This window comes from Gavia stellata, chromosome 8, assembly GCF_030936135.1.
Source record: "Gavia stellata isolate bGavSte3 chromosome 8, bGavSte3.hap2, whole genome shotgun sequence".
NCBI lineage: Eukaryota > Metazoa > Chordata > Aves > Gaviiformes > Gaviidae > Gavia > Gavia stellata.
In genome coordinates this window covers 7292023-7314529 of record NC_082601.1, presented here as the reverse complement: position 1 = coordinate 7314529, position 22507 = coordinate 7292023, and positions in this window count along the sequence as shown.

Below are 22507 nucleotides of genomic sequence, written 5' to 3'. Positions count from 1 at the left end.
ATGTCCTCAGTGCATTGACCCAGCAAGAAACCTGTCACCTGTGCAAGTCCCCATCACTCCCACCGGGGCTCAGATGACCCTGCCAGGGGGCAAAGGTGGAGGGAAACCCCTTTGAGAGGCAGGGGAGGTCTCGCTTGATCCTGTAAGCTTTTTTATTTGTGTGCTTTCAGAGTTCCTTCCTATTTTCTCACAACGTTCATTTCAGCCCCTTTTCATCTGTGGGTATGGGTCAGCGAAGCGAAAGGCTTCCCAAGAGCACCCTGCCTCGGGAGACGGGCACAGGGGGCTTTCTGCATCAATTCACCACGGGGGCCCTTCTGAAGTACCTGCCTGTAACAGCAGCCCAGGACTTCGGCATCAAAGCCCCAGTGCTGCCCCAAAGCACCTCTGATCTGCCCTCACCTGCTGCCTCTATGTGCTGCAAGCGTCATCCCTCTGACCATGAGGCTCCTCGGCTTCTCTCAGCCCTTTCTGCTTTCATCCCGTAAAGGTGGAAATGCGCCCTTTAGCTAACATGTACCTAAGGATAAACAGATCATATTTAAATGCTGCATGGAAGGAAGATCTACGAAAGCAAACCCTGCAGGAGCAGGGCTCACATCCTCCTTTTCGTGCAAGGGACACAACTTGTCCTCAAATGTCCCACGCGCTAGCCTACCACCACTTCTTCTCTCAAGGGCTCTCGCACCACCCCTCCCCTCCAGCCACGCCGGCAGAGCCACTTGCCAGACCTCAGGCTTCTTTCAGCCCTTCAAGCACATGGTGGTCTTCCGGTGACACCCTGTGAAGGGAACTGTCTTCCTCAACTGGGACAAAAAAACCCCTCCAATTTTGCCTTTGCTTCATCTGCAAAGGTTTCTGTAACCCAATCACTCAATATCAGTCTCCCGCAGAACAAGGAAAAGCCCTTTCCCTCAGTGACAACCATTAATTCTCATGATTTTTGCCATGCAATTAAAAGGTCTGAAAGTATTCTTGTGGGTTTTTTTCTGGTAAAAGATTAAGTATAAAGTCATTCTCTTTATGCCTTTTGTTTTCATACATTCCAGAGACATTTACTGTCAGGACAAAACTGAGCTTGAGAAATTTCAGCTTGAGAAATGCGAATCTGGGGGAAGTTCTTAAACACAGAAAAACAAGATTTAGAATAGGGACAATTAAAAAACCTTAAAGGTGGCAGGTTTCTCTTGTTATATAACTTAAAAGACGTATAAAATGCAGCCTGCTAAATAGCAATAGAAAATCCTAGGTTCTTTAAAACTACTATATTTTCTTCCTAAAATACTTCACAGGTCAGTTAAATTTTATCTGAAAGAGAAGGAAATTACAATATCTACAAAACCTTAGCTGATGCTGCCATCACGGTACAGGAGAACCATCCTGCTTGAAATACTTAGACAAATACAAAACAAGTAGTTTGCAATGTCATTCATGTAAAAAATGGTAGGACCCGACCCTCAGCAAATTCTGCATTTCATAGGACCGGTTGCACAAGCAGAAATACAGCACTGGCATCAAACCCTTCCTTTTCTAAAGAGTTGGAAGCTTTCTTTTCTTTTTCCTTTAACAACAAATGCAAATGCTCTAAATCTTCTCAGCCCTAAGTACAGATGGCATTAGATGACATCAACAGGAGGCAATGCTTTTAGATGCTTATAAAAAATGTGATTCCAAGCATCTCTCCTGCAGGCTATTATTCAGTGATGAATGTGCAGAGGGTCTTCACAATGCCCAAAAAAGTGACTAAAGCTCTTTGTTAAAGGCAGAAGTTGGTCTCAGCTACTGCAGGGCTCTGGCACAAAGCATTGCACAAGGCTGAAGCCTACCCTGTACGTCTGAGTCGAGATGCTGGTGGATAAGTTCACTGAGCAAAAGCAGGTCACATCAGCAGATATAATGTGTCCTTTGAACCTCCAGTACCTCATTCTCTGTCCTCTACTGTGGCATCTATCTTCCTTTGATCATTGAGTAAAGGGTGGTTGTTTCATTACAATGGAAATAAAAATAGTTGACACAGGAGAGTGGTGTTTTGCCTATTCAGAATGACAGTGGAAAGTTGCACTCCCGAGTTAGCTTGAATAGAGTGAACGTTATTAAGTGCTGACATGAAAAAGACCTCTCAAAGGAGATAATGCCTTCAGCCAATTAATCCTTCCTAATGAACTTACCCTTCGGAGGTGGGTAGAGCACTTTCAGCGTGAAGTTTGCTTCCTGTGATCATTTGTGCCAATAAAAGTCTTGCAAGAAAGCTGATGAGAAGTGATGTGAATGTGCCTGAAGTGAATTTATTTTGATATTTGACTTGTCGGAAAAAAAAGTGGTTTGTACTTCTCAACCTGACCTGCTATCGTGCTCTCTTTTGATGATTTCTATTCTTTAATAACTCCTCAAATGATAATAAGGCTCCTAGGCGTCCGCTTCTCTTTGAACTTGCAGCTGAGAAAATTCCATGTTTGAAATACTTGGCAATGGAGTTTTATTTGATAACCTGTATTTTTGAGGTGGATAACTACTTTGCTGAACACCTTGATGGTTATTTCAGTAATAGTAGTCTGAAAATGCTCTTCTGGCTCTGCGAAATTTTGACTGAGGAAAGAAGCCTTTTTCCACCCAAGGTACATTATAATGATACTTTGCACTTAGGCAAATCCTTTTATTGAAGCATGTTTTGTTCATCAATTCACCAGACCCTCAATCGGTTTTGTCTAACTGTGACTCTCTTTACACCACACAGCCTTGAAGTCCAACCACAGCAGTTTTTTACTGCTTTTCCCTGTGCCTTGGAGATCTTGAGAAAGAAAGTGCCAGAGAGAGGGGAAAAAAAAACCTGTGAAAGTTCAAACAAAGCAGAGGGTGTCAGACTAAAACAAATCCAGGGGGAGGAAAAAAGTCAGAAGGATTGATGAGAAGATTTTTTAAAATCATCTGTTTATGATGTGTCGGTTCTTTTATAAAACCGGGAGCTGCTGTTGAACTGCAATTAGAACTGGTTCTAGGTAACCAAAAGTGTGAGAGCATCTCCAAATGAGGGCACCCTAAATTAGCTACCTAGTTCCTACTTCTATTTTAGGAACTCGTACTAGGGATCCAGTTTTCACAGATGCCAGTGAATATTTTTGCAGCCTTGGAAAAAGAAAATATGCCTGAAAATTAGGACTGAAGTTGATAAACTGAAATACCCACATTTTAAGTGTTGGCCACTGCAACTTGTCCACTGCTATAAAATGATTCAGTAAGGTGATCATGAATAGCAACTATGAGTCTTCTCCATCTCCAATCTAACCAGCAAAAGAAAAGATATTTAATGAGGACAATGGAGTTAATAGCTGGGGAGAAATTACTTTCCAGCTGCTACACATTTTTGGGGTCACGGTAAAACTAGCCACTTTAAACTTGTGCAGCCTGGTTTCATAGCTCAGACAAAGAATTTGGATCATTTTTGAGCACTGCAAGCAGCTAATTCTTCTCAGCCCCTGTGGCAGGAAGGAATAGTTTTTACATTGCACTTTGTTAAATACAGTTGCAGAAGAGCCAGTGTACCCAGGCCAGTGTATCCAGGTGATGGGCACTGAATTAATATTTCTTTCTGTATTCTGGAAGAGTGTCTCAATCAAAGTGAGACTTTACAGCCTGTTTTTAATTTCACAGTTATAAAGATGAACATGCAACTTTTTCAAAGAAATAATTAGGTATCACAGAATAAAGTGCTTCCCTACCAAATAATAACAACACATTTAATTAAGTGAAAAACTATACTAGCTCTAACAGATTTTAGTGTCTATAATTTATTTCTAGATTAATGGGTATTTTATAGTCCACTCTATTTAGTGTATAATAATGCTTTTTTTAATTATTATTTCTGCTCCTGTTCCATGTAGGTTAGCAACTATTACATCCATTCTTTTCAATGAATGTCTTAATATGTCTTTCCTTCTAATGAAAATATATTTCCTTTGCTCATTTTTGCCAGACATCGTACGTCGGCATCTGTTCTGAATGCTGGGTGGTCCCATTGACGAGATTGGGTTAGAGCGGGTGCTCCTGTTAGGGGCCGCCGCTGCTGCTGCAATGAATTGTTGGTGGATTCTGTTACCAAAGGCTTCAGAATCAGCTGTTTGGATTTTTTGGGTTTTTTTACCACATCCCTATCACTGTTGGTACTGGTGATAGCCCCCAGCTTTTTGTCATTTTTTCTAAGACTTTTAATGAAATTACTAGCTGTGATTAGTTCATAGACACTACACACAGTAGATTTTCTTTGGTTTGGCAGTTGCCTTTTCAAAACACCATCTAGTGCCTCTCTTTTAGCCATTTCCTCACCCACTTTGTCATCTCTGGATGGCTCTCTTGTTGAAACGATTGTGCTCTATGGTACAATATCCAGTGTACCTTATCCAGTCCTTATTTAAAGACAGAAAAGATTAGAAGGTGGCATTTTTTCAGTCTAAGAAAGTAAATAGGTAAATAATCTTCCCAAAGAAGAGCTCATCCAACATGATGTGTGCCATGCTCGAGGACCCTGTGGTGCATTAGACACCATTTCAACATCTTCACTTAAAGTTTCCTCCAGCCTTTGCACCAAAGCCAGCCCCACAACCGAGGTCAGGCTGTCAGGGCTCTGGGATCCTGCATCACATTTTTCACTCTGCAGTCCCATCGCTGTACTCCTGACTTGACTGATTTATTACGGATCCTTCCTTCTGGACTTGTGATGTTACATTCTTGCATCTAAAAAGAAAACACATGTAATTTCTTGAAAACCGGCAACAGGTTAATTAGGGCAGACTATGGTCCCACGCTGGTCGTGCAGGCGGTGTAATGCCTGTAAAACCTGAACCTAAGCAATTGTGAGGTTCAAAAAAGCAAAGGACATTTCTGCTGGCCCTTGTCTTCAAGCTTCTGTGTTTCTCTTTGATACGATCTCCCCCTTGGGAGCACTTTGGGCTTGTGCCTCAGAGCAGGGGGAGGGAAATGCTGCTGTTGTCTTTCAGAGCACAAGCAGGTTGGAGAAGACATGTTCCCCAAGCTTGCTTTTAAAAGCTTAGACATGCTTTTTGGCTCATGGCTGAGCTGATGCTTGAGTGATTCCTCTGATCATAAAAGACACTGATGCATAAGCATCAGCCAACACCAGAGCCATCTATTTGCGCAGGGAAGTGCTGCAATAGATCAATGTTAAATGCTTATTTGCGCTTCACCGCTCCAAAGCACAGAAACTAATTACCAAAGATAAATTAGCCCTTGTGACAATGACTAAGAAATACATGTCCCAAGATAGACCACCTTGACCACAAACACACATAATTCCCCTCTGATCAGGAGCGGCAGAGGGTTACGTGGCATATCCTTCAGCCAGAACTCGCTCAGGGTGGAACGCTGTTGGGTTTGTCCCTGTGCCGAGGAGTCGGCAACCATTTGCTGAGCCCCTGACCCTTCCCTATATGTCGGTCACTTGACTCCTCTGTGTCTCTGTTTGCCCAGCTGCAGATTAGCAGCAGTAATAAAACACCTTATGCAGATACCAGAAGACAACAAGTGATGGCAAAACCTCCCCAGGGTGTTGCATTAACACATGAGCTTTCCCTTTACGTGCTGCCTGCTCAGGAGCGACACTTGCCTTGCTCCTCTTCTGTGTTGCCTGTACACCAGCTGGTAGCGAGTCGAAAGTTTTCGGTATTGTATGTGAATGTAAAGAGCTTTTCCCACAAAAAGCCCTCAGTGGTTCTTATTGCAGCCGTAATCAGTGTGCGGCAGTCGCAGAAGAGAGTTCGGCAGGATTGCATTTGGTTTGTAATGCAGTCGCTCCAGTTTTACCTCCCCTTTTGCTTCTCTCTTCCTCCTCCAAGAGTTGCCAGATTTGGTGGATCTGAATCCAGAAACACCTACCCCATCTTACTACCTTAATCTCTAACTGGCAAAAGTGCCTGTAGCTGAGGGGTGTGGGATGGATCTCCAGGTCCCTGGAGGAGGTGAGTGCCTGGGAGGCCGCAGAGCTGCTCTCGATTTTCCCTGCAAGGAAAGGAGAAGTGAGCTGCTTCCATTAACTTTTTGCCCCCGAGCTCTTACAAAAGAGCTTGCAGACAGGCTGGGCACTGCACGTTCAGCAAATTGTGTAAAACCAGCAGAGTCTAGGGAGCAGCACAGATATAATGGACTCAAGCCTGTACACTGCATCCATCGTAATGAGCTCAGGGGAGACCTGCAGGACTGCGGTAGGAATGACTTGAGTGGGAAAACCTTGTGGAAATGCTTCAGGAATGGTTTCTGGAGGTGATGTGGCCCTGCACGCTCACACAGTGCTTGGGGCACCAAACCCAGCCTGGCTGGGGCGGGGAGTGGGGTGTCATGTCAGTCCCAGCATCTGCAGCAAAGCTCTTCTGTAACCCAGGTCAGTTAAACTGCAGCCCCCAAATAACTCCAAAAGGACTACATTGCTACCCTGTCTCCATGGAAAGTACATCTACTGACTGATATATCTTAGGATTGCACTTGCCTTTTTCACCTGATTGTATTACTGTGGACCACAGACCCATCTCAGGCTGCAGCAGAGCAGTTCCTTGTTGTCACCTTGTGCCCTCCCAAATGGTATTTTCAGCTCTCAAAGACGTCCATTCCTCTCCGTCTCATACCCCAGTCCTCCTCTATACTGAAGGTGTCCCCTGGGTTGGTGTTGTCAACATGTTTTTAACAACACACACTTCATTTTCTGCCAAGGTCATTAGTGGAAAGATTAAGCAGTGTGACTGAGCCTTGAGGAAGACCCTAGAAAACACCTCTGGGTCTGGTGCTCCTTTCAGGGCTATTCGTTGCTGGAGCCCAAGCATACTTAAGAGGAATAATCTGTATTTTTATAATTATGTTTTGACAAGCTAATCTTTTCTAAATATGAAAATCCAAATTTCTGCCTGAGCAGCCGAAACACCACTTGTGGCTCCATGGCACCCTCTCCACCAGTTTCCCGACCAGAGGAGCAAAACACTGAAGAAGCTGGTGGAAGCGGCTGAGCTGACGGCCGGCTGTGTGCCCCCTTGCTGGGGCTCTTGTAAGACCCACTTAGGCACCGTGCTGGCTGGGCTGGGCTCACCAGCACTGGCTGCCAGCCGTGGGGACTCCGACCCCAGCTCTCCCCGCTGCTGGAGGCAGCCCCGGCCCCGGCATCACCAGTGGGAAAAGGTTTGGCCCCAGCTTGTAACCTGGCTGGCTTTGGTAGCATCTCCTCAAGATCTGTGGGGCTGAAGTTCCAAACACAGCCTGCGCTCAGCCAGGTTAGGTGACATGGGTACAACACCTGGGTGGTGTTACAGCCGCTCCTTCGAAGACACCTGGCCAAGCTGGTTGCAGGTCGTTTTCCCAAATTTTGGTTGCAGGCAGCAGAGGTCAGCATCGCCCTGCTGATGGGCAGCCGCGCTTCGCCCGCTCAGAACAGCAAAACCGTGCAAAAATTGTTTCTGGTTAGTCCTTGTTGGTTCTTTGTGAGGAAACGGGCGTGAACTGCGTCGTGGAGCTACAGCAGCTCCTTGGGGAGCAAGTGACCAAGCCACCCGCTGCGCCTCCAAGGGAGGCAGTGAGGGAGGCTGTGAGGTGGCCTCGCACAAGCCATGGGCTGGTCAAGGTGCCTGGGGACAGCTGAGAGTCCTCAGGGTGCTGCCATCAGACCTGTGGGACGCCCATGTCCATCCAGAGTAGCAGCAGCAGAGAGGCTGCTGCCCCCGGCACTGCAAACGTCCCCAGGCACAGGCGGGCGATGGACCTTGGGGGTCTTGGCCATGCTGGGGACGTTCCCCCAGTCCTGTTCGTATCCAGACTGTATTTTGTCTAACTGATTTACATCTTGTTAAGTGGCTAAGAGATATTATAAGCATGTGACTAACCCAACTGTCATTGCATACAGATAATTATAACACTTCTAAACAACCTGGACAGTCTAGTTAGTTCATTAAATAATTGCTCGTGCTTTATAAATGTACTTTTGACATAATGGGGGACCAGGAGAGGAAACAGAGATGTGAGCAGACCCTCAGGGGAACATTTTAAGGTCTTGAAACCCCCCACAGCACTGCTTGCATGGGGAGTCAGCCATGGAGGAGAGCCGGCCTTGCCGGAGGAGAAGGGCACGAGCCTTCCTGTTTGGGGCTGAGCTGCCGGCTGTTCAAGCCTCGGTCAGAACCATGGGGGAGAGGTGGCAGCAAATCTTCATGGCCCCAAATATGTCATGCGGTGCACTCCTGCACCATATGATTTGTTCACACTTCCAAGCCTAAAAAATATCTTTGTGCATCGAGCCAACATTAAGCTGGTAAGTGATGGAAACTTCTGTCGTTTGAATGTGTGATTTCTAAAAGAGCTTTGAAACACATGAATCATTTGGGGCTTTTAACATAGAAATTTTGTATTTATGCTTGGCGGTCATTAAAGTTGTATCTGGTCAAGAATACACAAAGACCCATGACATTTTCAAGATACCAATATAGACTGCATATTGTAATTGCTTACTCAGCCTTTTTTCCTTTTTTTTTTTGATTAAATTATATCTTCAAAAGTTTTGAACCATTTCCCTCAATAACCTGTGCCTTTAGCACAGGGATTATGCTTTGGTGTATGAACACCAGGTTGTCCCGCTGTCCCTTTCCTGCTGCCTGCTTTTGCCTGCTATGTGACTCCAGCCCAGGGCAGATTTCTCCCTTGTAAATGTAGCACTACAGAAGTATTATTAAATGCGTAACACTTATTTTCAGAGCCATCAGCCTGGCATCAGGCAGCCCATCCACCAGGTAGACCATCTAACTGCAGTCCTATGTCCCTAATATTTTTTTCTGATCTAGGAAATTCACCTTTCTGATTAGGATTAGTCTTTATTTTGAAGTCTTTGTTTTTTCACCTACATTTTGAGTGATTCAACCAGGCAGTTTTCAATCCATATGTTCTGCACCATGCTGATGTTATATGACTCTCGGTGCATAATCAAAATATTACACATCACCAAGCCAGTGGCTGTACAAGTCAAATCTGTTGCCTCAGCATTGTTGCCTTCATTAGCCAAATGAATCTCACAATAAACCCCAGAGGTTCTTGACAGGAGCCGTTTCCATCAGACATGCTGTCTGGCACTCATTGTACATCTCCTCTTGAAGCAAGGAAATGGCACGGTGCAAAGCTCTTCCCAGAAGTCTGAATGGCCCATGGGGACTGTATTGTCACCTGTGCAAAGCAAAGTGGCTTTTACGGCTCCAGATGTCCGGGCAGTGCACGCATGGCTGAGGTGCTGGCCAGCCTTTGGGCAGGGTTGAGGGAAATGGCAGAACTCAGCAGCTTCGTATCTTTCCCATTGCCATCCAGGAGGTACCAAAGGAGCTAAATTTGGGCTGAATACCTAACAAAACCAAATAATTTGAAGACTGGATTTGGTGTATCCTGGTAATGACAAGGAAATTCAGGTGTGGTGGTAAACCTGGTGAGCTTGGCCTTCAGCACTAGATATCCAATTGAAGCTCAAGATGAAATTACCTCAAAATTGTGTGTGGTATGACAGGCTGTTGGATTGATCTAGACAAGCTGTCTAGGGAGACGAGCACTGAGGTCTGTTAGATGAACAAACCCTTATTGCCATTCCCGCAGGACCCCTCAGACATTTACTGTATCTCATATATTTCTGCTCTTTCTTATATTTTCCATCTCTCGCACTTGAACACAATTTAGCAAGACAGTCTCATGAAAAATCTACATTAGACCACAACAAGAAGTATACCAGTGGGACAAGGATTAACATAGCAGCTTTAGTCTCAAGACATTTGGGTGTGGTGCCACAGCGAGGTGAAGAACCCACTCCTTGCACCCCAATACTGTGGTTGGAGCAGCCTGGACCTGGGTGCTCACTGGTCCATCCACCTCTCCACCTTGCAGTTTGAAAGATGTTTTCTATTGAGTTCATAACAGAAACAGAATGCAGAATCCCCTGGCTGTGACAATAGATTCAATCAGTCTCAGTCCGTTAGTTTAAATAATCAATAGCCATAAGTGCCATAATGCTGTCTCCTACTTCATCACGAAAGCTGAGAAGTTACAGAAGGCCAAGTGTGATTATGGGCACTCTCTCCATTACCTTTAGGAAAATTAAACAGTCACTGTTTGGGCATTTGACAGGTTACTTCTCTCAGTAAACCTGGTACATCCAGCTTAAACAGAGCTGATCAATGGAAGAATAAGGCATATTTTTATCAAGGCTTTTCATGGCATTATCATGTTACTACAACACCCAGCAGCTCAGTATGTGTTTTGGATAGCAGAGCTGCATCTCCCCAGCTGCAGGAGGGTCCCCTTCTCTTTGTGGTACTGAACTCAGCTGCAGGGGCCCGAAACTGAGATGTGCCCCTGGTTTTGACGGATTGCTAAGAGTCACCCTCCCTTGCTCTGGAGCAAGAAAATACTTGAGGCAAATTGCAATAAATAACAAGGAGGAAAAAAAAAAATCCCTTCTTCCCAACTTTTCTGCCTTGCTCCCATGCTGTAAAACCTCTGTCTGGAAAAAGTTGGCTCCAAATTTTATATTAAGCTCCTTTCAAAGCCACTGTGTATAATAGATGCAGCTTTTAAGAGTGCTGGGGAATTTCTTGATGCCTGCGTTTTGGAGGGTCCAAACTAAAACCAGGTTGGCTCCTCACAGCGTGTCCAGTCCCCCCCGAATCCTGACCACAATGTCAGAAGCAGGAGCAGCAGGAGGGGCCGTGGAAACGCTGGGTCCTGCTGCACAAAGGAGCCCAAGCTCAGCTGCAGAGACCGGGACAGCCTCTGCTTAAACCCTCAGCAGCCCCAGCTGTCCAAACCCCTTTTCTGCCCCTTTTTGCCCCCCTGGGGTGCCCGGCCGATAGTGGGGTACCTGCCCCACTCACACCCCGATGCTGCCGGAGGTGTCAGTGACCCTGGCAGCCCTCAGGCTCCTCTGCCAGCACTGGATTTGGGTGGGGAAGCAGCTCCAGCCTGGGCGAGGGATGAAAAACACTTTCTAGGAGACAGTGCCTCATGGTACTGGCCCAGCAGCTGCTGCGGTGGTTGGGGCAGAGAAGGGTTTGAGAAGGGTGCTGCAAATGTCTTGGTGATGGTTCCCAGCATGAAACGCAGATCCATGGGGAGGGCTGGGGACCGCAGTGCAGAAGTGCATTACACACCCATGACACCCACAGCTGAGGCCCTGTCCTCACCTTCCCGGTGTGCCCACAGTCCCCTCTTCTTGCTTAAAACGTGGCCAGCTCCGGCTCTTCCCAGGCTCAGCCCAGGAGTCCCAGCACTGGCAAAGCCGTGCCCTGTTCCTGCCCGACCCTTGAGGTCCCTCCGTCTCCAAAGCGGGACAGCCCAGCATCAACCCACCAGACCCACTGGGTGTGGTGGAAGGTTATAAAACTCCTCAGCCCGGAGGAGAACGAGCACAAAATCGAGAGCAAAGCACTGGCTACCTAAAACACTGTTTACAGCCTAACTGTAATGACTCACAAAATCATTTATGAATATTTCAAGCATGAAAATTTGCATTGCATTTCTGCATTCTGTAAATGTTCCAGGGTTTTTGAGTGAATTATTTTTCAACTTTAATTATAGCATTATTTATTTCTTTTCAGCGGGTACAAGCACCCTCCAAATTAACGGTACATTCCTATTAATGTTCCATTTCTGATGTGACAAAATGGTACATTCATCCCCAAATACCACTAGGCCAATGAACCAAAAAATAGGTGATTAACATAAGCCCAGTTCCTGGAATAAATCAAAGATTTGATGTAGAGGTTCTTGTCTCCCCAGTGAGTGTCTTAATCCCTGGTTTATACGCTTATCTGCAGTGCGTTTCTTCCTGCTGAACACTTTCATTTTTGCACAAAAGCAAAACAAAAGACAATTAAGTCCCCATGGAACAAACCCAAATGTTTCACAAAATGAAATTCTTGTTTTCTGCCTGGTCTTAAGGTCATTTACTTTGGGAGGAGGCTGTCGTACTTCAGTCTGCAGCAAGACTTCACCCGAGGGCTTCGGTGCCGCAGCACTGCTGAGAGGAGGATGCTTGGTGGTCGGTAACTATCCTCATCCCAAAATCCTGGGTGGTCTGTGACTATCCCCCTCCCCAAAAATCCCTCCGTTCTAAGCCACCAACAAAACCATGGTGAAAGAGGATAATCATGACTGGACCACCTTACTAGCTCAGGTAGAAACTGGCCTCCTTCATCCAAACTGGTGCTTTTGTCTCGTGGGTGACCAAACCCAGCAATTTTAGCGTGTCTCTTGTTACCTGTCTTGGTGGATTCCCGCCATTAGGAAAGATAAATACAAATTTGCCTTCATTTTTCCCTTTACATTGCCTGCCCCCTGCAACGGCAGCTGCCCATCGTGCAGAACAGCAGGGTTTTATTTCATACACCCACCCAGCTACCAGTCATTTAGGGGCTTCCCCAAGCCCCAGCTCGCACTTATAAGCACCAGTGGATTTCTAGCCCTCATGGACTTTGACCTACAGGCTTAGATAATAACTTATCAAACCGTTTATGCAAACAGCCCTGCCCTTACACTTGTCTTCTATTTTCTTCTACTTTCATTGCTGTTCTCAGACTTGCTTTTTTTCGGTTGCCTCAATGATACAACAGGGAAAACTCATTTTGCCTGGATCTGGCCAATGTAACTTGGAAGTGAGGGGCTGCTCTAAGATCAATTAGCGTCAACAGGAATATTTTACACACATATCCTGAAGATAAGAGCTGGAGAAATATCACCTGTAGGAGTTATAAGCTATGCAGATGTCTTTCAGTTTTAATCACGGCAACACCTGCAGCCCCACCAACCTCTTCTGCCACCTATGCAACAAGGCGAGGGGACAAAAGGAGGATTGTCCCCACCATACAGAACACAGGCAAAGGAGGCGGCTTCAGGCCACGCTGGGGTGAGGCTGGAAGTCCCCTGGGTTTGCCTTAGCCCTTAACTGCTACTTTACCCTTTCTGTGGTGTGTGCTTTAGTTTTCACTTCTTCTGGGGAATTTTGAATTTTGACTCATTCTTAGCCAGTTTTTTGGGGTTTTTTGGGGTTTTTTTTTAGGCGGGTGTTTGAGTTTTCTTTGTTAGCCCATCAGACCTGAGAGGGGACAGTGGTGGCTGTTCTCGTGCTCCTTTTTATAAAACACATCCCTAACTTGTCCCCACTTCCCCTCTACGAAGCCAGCCATGGACACGGACTCTGGTCCGCAGCTCTTGGTCTGCTTTGCACACTCTTCAGGAAAATTTAGGTAAGGGAGGGATAAACTCTGAGTCCAGCTGGATCAGGGGGTTACCGTGAAATCTGCTACCCTACATCTAGTCAGAAATGAAAAGACCCACAAGAACTGCCTCTATGCTGCATTCCCGAGGGTGGGACGTGCCTTGGGGAAAAAGTTGTACTGCGGTGGAGAAAATGCCAGGTTTTCTGTGCATGCTGGGATCAGTCTGACTGACACTTCACGCTCTGCTTTACTTTGTTAATTGACAGACGAGGTTGGACTTGTAGGGACCCCCAAAATAGCAGTGTCCTTTGTGGAGCTCGGGCCTGGGTGCTGTTGCAGCTCTAGTCCAGATGAGAAATCGTGCATAACAGAAAGTAGCTGGAACAGGGCGTCATATCAGGGAGTGTTGTTTGTAGGCTGAAATAGTGGGGAACAAGCAAACAAACAAACAAATAAATAAACCCCAGCCGCCCTGATGATTTTTGCATGTTTCCACATTTTTATTCACCTGTGGCTGTGCAGATGTTTGCCTCTGGAAAGCCAGAGCTGGACCACTTTTGCATTTTCATGCCTGGAGGCTGAAGCTTTAACTCCGTGTCACCAGGAAGCATACCACAGCCAGGGTGTACAACCACAGCCCAGGTCTCCCTCCTCTGGGCTCTGAACGGCACGGTTAGTAAAATCCATTAACTATAGCAAGATGGTGTATTTTTTCAACTATCTATCTTTGACATAACTGCTACACTTTAATGAATTTCAGTCTGCTTTGCATTTTCATGTACCATACCCATCTTTGCGTATCCTAACCCAAAAGACATTCCCCACTGCCCTCCCCTAATCTTCCCAGTCTCCCTAGAATCTGGATGTGGCTGCAACAAGGAGACAAGCATCCATAGCATGACAAGGAGATGAACTCCTACCACTGAAACCAGGACCAAATCCTGAAGTCCTTCTTTTGTCACCATTAACTTCACCGGGGGTTTGTCAGAGCAGAGACAAAATCAAACCCAAGTAAAACACCGAATATGATCTGCAGAGCAGTCTCATTTCAGAGCAGAGATTGCAAAGAGGATTTCTGCTCAATAAAAGCATGAATACATGTATATATAAAGAAACTCAGAGGCTTTTGTCTGTGGGAAGATGAGAGGTGAATAGGGATCAAAATAACAAGATGGCAATGTAGATTTCTAATAAAACCCTGGTACCTTTAGAGTAACTGGTCCTGGGTTTATTTAATCAGGAAAATAGCTGTGAGTTTAAATAGCTTGCAACATAAAGCCTGCACGCAGGAGAGAGTGGTCAGGCTGAGTTGGACGCGTTGGTATCTTGCGGGAGGATATTATGTTTGAAAGAAGCAGTGACACATGGAAATGCCTACAATGGCACCGGCTGGATTGAGGTGAGCGATAGAAACGGTATAAAAAAAAAATTATTACAAGCAACAGTTGTAGGCCTGCAGGGCAGAAAGGGAAGGGAGAGCAGGAAGAATTGCGATAGATAAGGAGGGCGAGTGAAAAGGCGAGGACACCGTGCCAGGAATGGCAATTACTTGGGCTGTGACAGTGGAAGGAGCTCAAAGGATGGGATTGGGGACCGCAGGTGGCTGCGGGCAGCACCAGGCTGCTTTCTTCCAGGTCCACCCCGCTGCACGCTGACAGACAGGCTACTTGTAGGCACCCCTCACAGCCCCCTTGTCCCGCGTAACCTTCTGAAAAATTCCTTTTCAGACAAAATTCTTCATCTGGCTTCAGTGCAAATAAATACACCTTCAGTTTAAGGCTTGATGAAACAACAGTCATTTCTTAGGGCATTACTTTTCACAGAGGGGGGAAATCCACAGTACTTTTACTTCCAGGAAAGTTTTAAGATGGTCTTTTCAGCACCGCTTGCTAAAACATGAATGCACTCTTCAGGGAGGAGCTTTCCAGTCAAGGCTCCTCTTGGCTCCAAATTAAGTTGTAATTAAAAAAAAATAAAATGACAGCACTATCCATGAAAAGCTCGTGTACATTTTCACTTGAGCAATGTTATAGTACTATGTCAAGGGTTTTTGCATGATCCAGGTACCTAGCACAGATAAGTGCTACCAAGGAAGCAATGGTTTTGTGCTGGTATTTCACTGTGAAATTCCACATTTGTAACTCTTTTTGGTAGTAGGTGGTAAGCTCAACTCTGAAACTAATATAACAGTTTGAACTGTAGTACAAAATGCAGTATAAATTAAAGCATGGCTATTGTGGTGCGTTGACCATGGCTGGACACCAGATGCCCACCAAAGCCGCTCTGTCAGTCCCCTTCCTCAGCTGGGCAGGGGAGAGAAAATACAACGAAAGGCTCGTGGGTCGAGATAAGGACAGGGAGAGATCATTTACCAGTTACCATCATGGACAAAACAGACTCGACTTAGGGAAATTAGTTTAATTTATTACCAATCAAGTCAGAGTAGGATGATGAGAAATAAAACCAAATCTTAAAAAACACCTTCCCCCCACCCCTCCCTTCTTCCCGGGCTCAACTTCACTCCTGATTTCTCTACCTCCTGCCCCTGAGCAGCGCAGGGGGACGGGGAATGGGGGTTGTGGTCAGTTCATCACATGTTGTCTCTGCTGCTCCTTCCTCCTCACACACATCCCCTGCTCCAGCATGGGGTCCCTCCCACGGGAGACAGTTCTCCATGAACTTCTCCAGTGTGGGTCCTTCCCACGGGCTGCAGATCTTCACGAACTGCTCCAGCGTGGGTCCCTTCCACGGGGTGCAGTCCTTCAGGAACAGACTGCTCCAGCGTGGGTCCCCCACAGGGTCCCAAGTCCTGCCAGCAAACCTGCTCCAGCGTGGGCTCCTCTCTCCATGGGTCCACAGGTCCTGCCAGGAGCCTGCTCCAGCGTGGGCTTCCCATGGGGTCACAGCCTCCTTCGGGCATCCACCTGCTCTGGTGTGGGGTCCTCCACGGGCTGCAGGTGGATATCTGCTCCGCCGTGGACCTCCATGGGCTGCAGGGGCACAGCCTGCCTCACCATGGTCTTCATCATGGGCTGCAGGGGAATATCTGCTCTGGTGCCTGGAGCACCTCCTCCCCCTCCTTCTTCACTGACCCGGGTGTCTGCAGAGTTGTTTCTCTCACATATTCTCATTCAACTCTTCTCTGGCTGCCATTGCACAGTTGTTTCCTCCCTTCTTAAACACGTTATCCCAGAGGCACTACCACTGTCCCTGATGGGCTCGGCCTTGGCCAGCGGCAGGTCCATCCTGGAGCTGGCTGGCATTGGCTCTATCAGACATGGGGGAAGCTTCTAGCAGCTTCTCACAGCAGCCACCCCTGTAGCCCCCCCACTACCAAAGCCTTGCCACAAAAACCCGATGTAGCTATGCTCAAAGCCAAGCTACAGCATGGCCATACGAGGCCCTGGTGGGTCACAGACCATCTCACTTTCCACCCTGAATAGGAGTGTCCAAGGCTCTAATTGCATGTGACAGTAGTTGGTCATAACACCTGACATTTAAAAAAAAAGTGAGGTCATTGTTAATCTGTTTTGCAAAAATTTCAGCCTGCTTCTGTGGTCCTAGATGCAGTTTGTTTTGTCATTATGAGTTACACAGTGCCATTAAAACCTACTCTGCTGAGTGTGCTTGCTGAAAATCGAGGGCTGGAGAGGTGGACGTCACGCAGTGAGCTGCCCTCCGTGTCCATTCATGCTGCTTGCAGGAATATTTGACCTTTATTTTCCTTATTCCTCCACCTTTGACCTGTTGTTAGGCCTGGAATAAGAGCAACAGAAATAGCAACAGTGTGGCTGAGCTTCTCCTCCCATCTGCGGGGAGTCCTGGGGCCACGTGGCTCCCCTGAGAAAGTCTGATGTTGCTGAGCCAGCTTCCCATGCAGGCAGTCCGGATGTTTGCTGGCCCTCTGTTATCAAATATACCATCATCAGTAACCTGTGAGCATGTAACCTCATTGTAATGAAGTTGGCAGAAGGGACAAAGACTTGGGGGTCAGAAGAAAAAAAGGCAGAGAAAAAAAGGCAAAGGCAAAAGGCTGGTATGGAGGGGCTGGGCTTGCTGGGCACAAAGCCCCATGTTCATGATGCCCTTCTCTGTCCCAGGAAGCAGAAACTCTTCAAAAAGACATATGGACCATGTTAGATGCACAGTATATATAGGTTGCCACAGTAATTTAATGCCCAAAGTGGTGCGTAGGCTCTGGGCTGTACAGACACCAGCTGGGAATGCTACCCCTGTTCTGGTACTGACAGCTGCCTTCAGGACCAGGATCCCATAGGCTTAAAGATAATAAAACAGATTTTGTCAAAAGGATACTCTGTACCAGGTCAGGGTAATCTAAATGCTGGGGTTTGGCACAAAGGATGGCTTACAAACATCTGAAGTGTTCCTAATATATGGTTTTACAGTCATCTTAATGCAAAGATTTTGAGTATGAGAGGAGTCATACGCGGCTACTGCCATCAGAGGGGAGTGAGTGTGTCTAAGCCGTTTCCAAAGCTTATCATAAGTTCCCACAGGAAGAGATATGAATGGCATGAAAATATTACATCTCAAGCAGAGAGATTTAGGAGACATGTGAACCACACCGAGAAGCTGCAAGTGGAATATTCAGTTGTCAAAATAATGCTGCGACAGCAGCCGCTGCGCTCCCTGCATTAACGTGTCAGAGCCGGAGCGACAGCAGACGTCAGTGCCGTGTGCTGGGGGGGGTGATGGCTTCCCAAACGCGGGCTAGAAGAAAGCCCTTCTAATTTCGGTTGATTGCTTTTCAAATGCGGCTCGTTCAGATACTCTTAGTCCCACGAGCTCGTTAGGGAACAGCTAGAGGAGAAGGTAAGGGGAAATCAATAATGCAGAAGGTGCCAATCGCAAGTGGATATTGCACAGGCACCATAAAGACAGTGATCTTCTGAGCCAGGAGTATTTGTTCTGGAATAAATAACAGACTATTGCTATTACAAGTGAAAATGAGTTATAACATGAGCAGGTATTAAGAGCTGTATGACTTCTATATCACTTTGTGCCTTTATCATCAGTGGGTCTGAAGCTCCGCTAAGTTAGTGTGGTACCAGGGGCGGCCCCATGTGACAGTCTCAGAAAAAAAATGTCCCAGATGGTATTTTTCATTTATAGGTAGTTGGGTATTTCTGTCAGTTCTGTCCTCGTATCACTGCATGTTGAAATGAGAAAATAATTATTCCCATATATGGGTAAAATGCCCTAAAATTTGCTTTTTTATAATGAATGATTGTTGCTTGCTAAAATGTGTAGAAAACTTAAATCAGCAGCAAAAGTGGCAAAGAAGAACTCCAGCTCCTCTTCCCTGGCATAATTCTGCTTTCCCATGATATCAATAACCTGAGCCAGGTCTTTGCCGAGTCCTTCACGCTTCTCCAGCACAGAAACTAGTTTCTTGGCAGAGATTGAAGTCCCAAGTTAAAAATGGGCTGCATACCGCTCAGGGGCAGCGCGAGGCTGGGCGGTCTCATGGCTGGTCCATTGCTGCCTCATGGCTTTGCAGGACCAGAGCTGTACACTCTGGGTATTCTCTAGCAGCATCGCTTTCTACCAGCTCTTTCTGCTAAGGAGTACTGGTTGGTGAAGTTGTGCACCACCCTTTACCACCTCCAAACCTGGACACAATAATGAAATCCCTTACCAACAGTTTTTGGAAGTTGAATTTCTTTCTGAGATTAATTTAATTAAGAAATTCAGTTTCAAATTACTAATTGAAATACTCTAAAAATTATTTTTTAGCCTGGGAATAGAGCACTGATTTGTTTCACTAATTACAAGCCAGAAGTTTGGAGCGCTCCATAATGAGATATTCACAAACAATCTTTGATTCAATTAACTGCGGGGAGGGGGAAAAAGCAAAATTATTTTAACTAAGGCACACATTTATAAAAATTTAATCTGTTCCTCAGATGTACTTGGGAAGATAAAAGGACATGTTTGTTGAATAAATTGTTCTCGGTAGGCGGGTTCAGGTTTGGCCTGTTGCAGTTGCTCAGTGTATTGTGACAAAAAAAAGTGAAAATACAGCCAGGCATTAATTTTTGCCTTTTTTTTTTTTGCCCTCCCCCCCCCCCCCCCCTTTTTTTTTTCCCTCTCAGTTTTTTTTGCTGTCGTCAGTGTTTAAGAGGCATTTGGACAATGCCCTTAATAACATGCTTTAACTTATGGTCAGCCCTGTAGTGGTCAGGCAGTTGGGCTAGATGATCATTGTAGGTCCCTTCCAACTGAAAGAGTCTATTCTCTTCTTCTCTTCTCTTCTCTTCTCTTCTCTTCTCTTCTCTTCTCTTCTCTTCTCTTCTCTTCTCTTCTCTTCTCTTCTCTTCTCTTCTCTTCTCTTCTCTTCTCTTCTCTTCCCTTCCCTTCCCTTCCCTTCCCTTCCCCTTCCCTTCCCTTCCCTTCCTTTCCCTTCCCCTTCCCTTCCCTTCCCTTCCCTTCCCTTCCCTTCCCTTCCCTTCCCTTCCCTTCCCTTCCCTTCCCTTCCCTTCCCTTCCCTTCCCCTTCCCTTCCCCTCTCCTCTCCTCTCCTCTCCTCTCCTCTCCTCTCCTCTCCTCTCCTCTCCTCTCCTCTCCTCTCCTGGATGGGAACTGCCTGCAGGGGTGAACCAGTTGCAGTCGTCTGAGTCTCGCCATGCTGGAGAGGGGCTGGTGTGCTGCCACCCCTCTTGCATGACGAGCTGTGGCAGCTCAAAATGTAAAAGACCCAATTTTAAGGCGATGATGCCTACGTTGGGTTTGAGGAGGAAAAGCAAATCCACACCCAAATCAGATGGGAAATTCAGAGGGTGCAGCCATGGGGGGGGTGCATCGCACCCGCCTGGGGTTGCCGTACCTGCCAAACCCACCCCAAAGCCGCGGTGAGGACGGGAGCTGTGAAGACATGGACCCCTTCATGCTGCACAGAGACTGCAGTTCCCCCGAGGCCGCCCGGTTTGTATGGGCTGTACCTAAAGAGCTGCAGGAGGAAGAGGGTGGCTGTGGCCTTGCGGCTGGCCCCTCTCCCACTCGAAGGGATGTCTGCACCCGTGGCCGCGTGTGTGTGCATGCAAAGCTTTGGAAATTTCCATTTTAATAAAAGCAGCCTTGGAGGAGCATGAGCAATAACCTGTCTGCTCTTTGGCACTGACAGTTCGGTTGTCCTGTAAAATGAGATTTTCCTACCCCAGCACAGCGATCTTGTTATCAACTCCAGCTTACATCAGCGTGCTTTATTAGAATACAGCAGAAATAATTCTTTAGACATTAAGCAATGTCTAGCATCTGCTTTTATTGGGCTGGCTGAGGTGATTAAATCAGATCCAGAGGTAAGCCAAATAAAGTCCTGGATCTCCAGGAGCAGATATTTGGTCCATCTACAGATGCTTTGAAGTCTAGTGAGAGGATAGAAATTAGGTCTTTCCTGCCCAGTCTTTCCCACTCCTGCTGCCTCTGGAAAATGCAGTTTCCTAGATCTGACCCACGTACTTTGGACTCTTAGGTTTTATTAATGCAGGCGGGACATTACACACGGATCCATCCCCTGCCTGTTCCCAAGCTCAGCTTATTTCTGCTGTGACTCCAGGCTTCGGTCCCTGCTCCAAAGGGCTGGATCTTCGCCCAAGCGAGGGTCACTGCAGCCATGCTCATGACCGATGAGCTATTCTGGCACTCCTGTCCCTTCCAAGGTAAAAATCAGCATTACACAGCTTTAATCGCCCGTCTTCATGTGTAACCAGCAGCCAGTCCCAGTGCCCTGCCTATACCCAGCTTTTTTGTTAACTTAGACAGCACTTTTCATGCCTGAAGGCATCAGTTGATTAACCAGTTATAGAATCATCGAATCGTTTAGGTTGGACAAGACCTTTAAGATCATCAAGTCCAACTGTAAACCTAACCCTGCTAGTTCCACCACTAAACCATGTCCCTAAGTGCCTCATCCACAGGTCCTTTAAATACCTCCAGGGATGGTGACTCAACCACCTCCCTGGGCAGCCTATCTCAGCTCTTCTGAATCTTCTCTGGATAGTTTTGTGCTGCTATTCCCACTTCTGCCATGGGACCAACGAGGCTGTTGGAGCTTGTGGATCAGCACAACCTACGGGAAATCCTGCGTTGCCTCTGGGCATGGCTGGCAGTGGCCATGGGAGCACGTGGTGGGACACGTTCCCTTCCACCTTTCCTCTTTCAGCGAGGGCTGTCTCCCAGTATTGCTGGGAGAAGAAACTGTAATGATTCATTTGGATCAAGACTGTAACATTTAACTCCTTTCTCCTCCTTCCCAGAGTACAAATTTTCATCCAAAATCCATGCAGATGTACTCCAGAGAAGGAAATAATCTGCAGATGTTGACAGTTCCCAGCTCTCGCCTCGCCTAAGGGGCCAGTAACAACTGCTCGGGTCCTTGCCAGGTTTCTGGGTGGACGCCTCTTACTCACAACTTTGTTTTTTAATATTATACCACGTCACTGTTGGCCAAGTATCTACAGAGTTGTGAATTGTCCCCTGACTCGCCATGAGAGAGAGATGTTTATTGCACAATAGCTATTATTTCCCAAATTTTGATGCCCTCGAAGGTTGTGGGATCTCCTTTCAATAACTCAGCCTCCTGCCATCTAGGACAGTGTTGTATATAGGAGGACGCACAGTAAAATGGCACAGGGAGGTGATTTTTATTTTCTAAGTATTGACGTTAGACACATGAATGAACAAAACCATAGGTCTGCCTGAGGGCGGTGTGACCAGCTTCTCTGCAGGATTTCATTTTGCAGAGTGATGCCAGCCCCTGTCCTGGCTCCTGCCCTTCTCTGCTGGCTCGTAGCCTCCAGCTCAGCACAGCCCTGCCCTGGGTGCAGGTGCCTCTGCAGCACATCATATAGATACTGTCGGGAAGGGAAGGTGCTGGGGGCAATGGAAGTAAGGTCTAGGCAATGGTGCAGCATCCCCCCTCCCCATTTACCCTGCACTGGAGGAACACTGGGCTCACGTCAGACTGAAACGGCTGGGATTTGGCTTAAAGCTCACAGAATGTGTCTCCAGGGGAAATTAAAGCAGCAAATTAACAACAGCATCTTTTATTTTCATAAAGCACTTAAAAGCACCAGATGCATATAATTCTAATTTTTGGCTCTCTAAACTTAGTCTTTCATATTAAATGGCAACTGGCACTTGGAAAACTCATTTTTAGTGGATTGCAGAGGGAGAAAAGCATGGGCCAGATACACTGAGTTTATTTTCTTTTGACAAACTTGCACAGCTCTGGTGATGCAATTAACCCGTGTTTCCAGA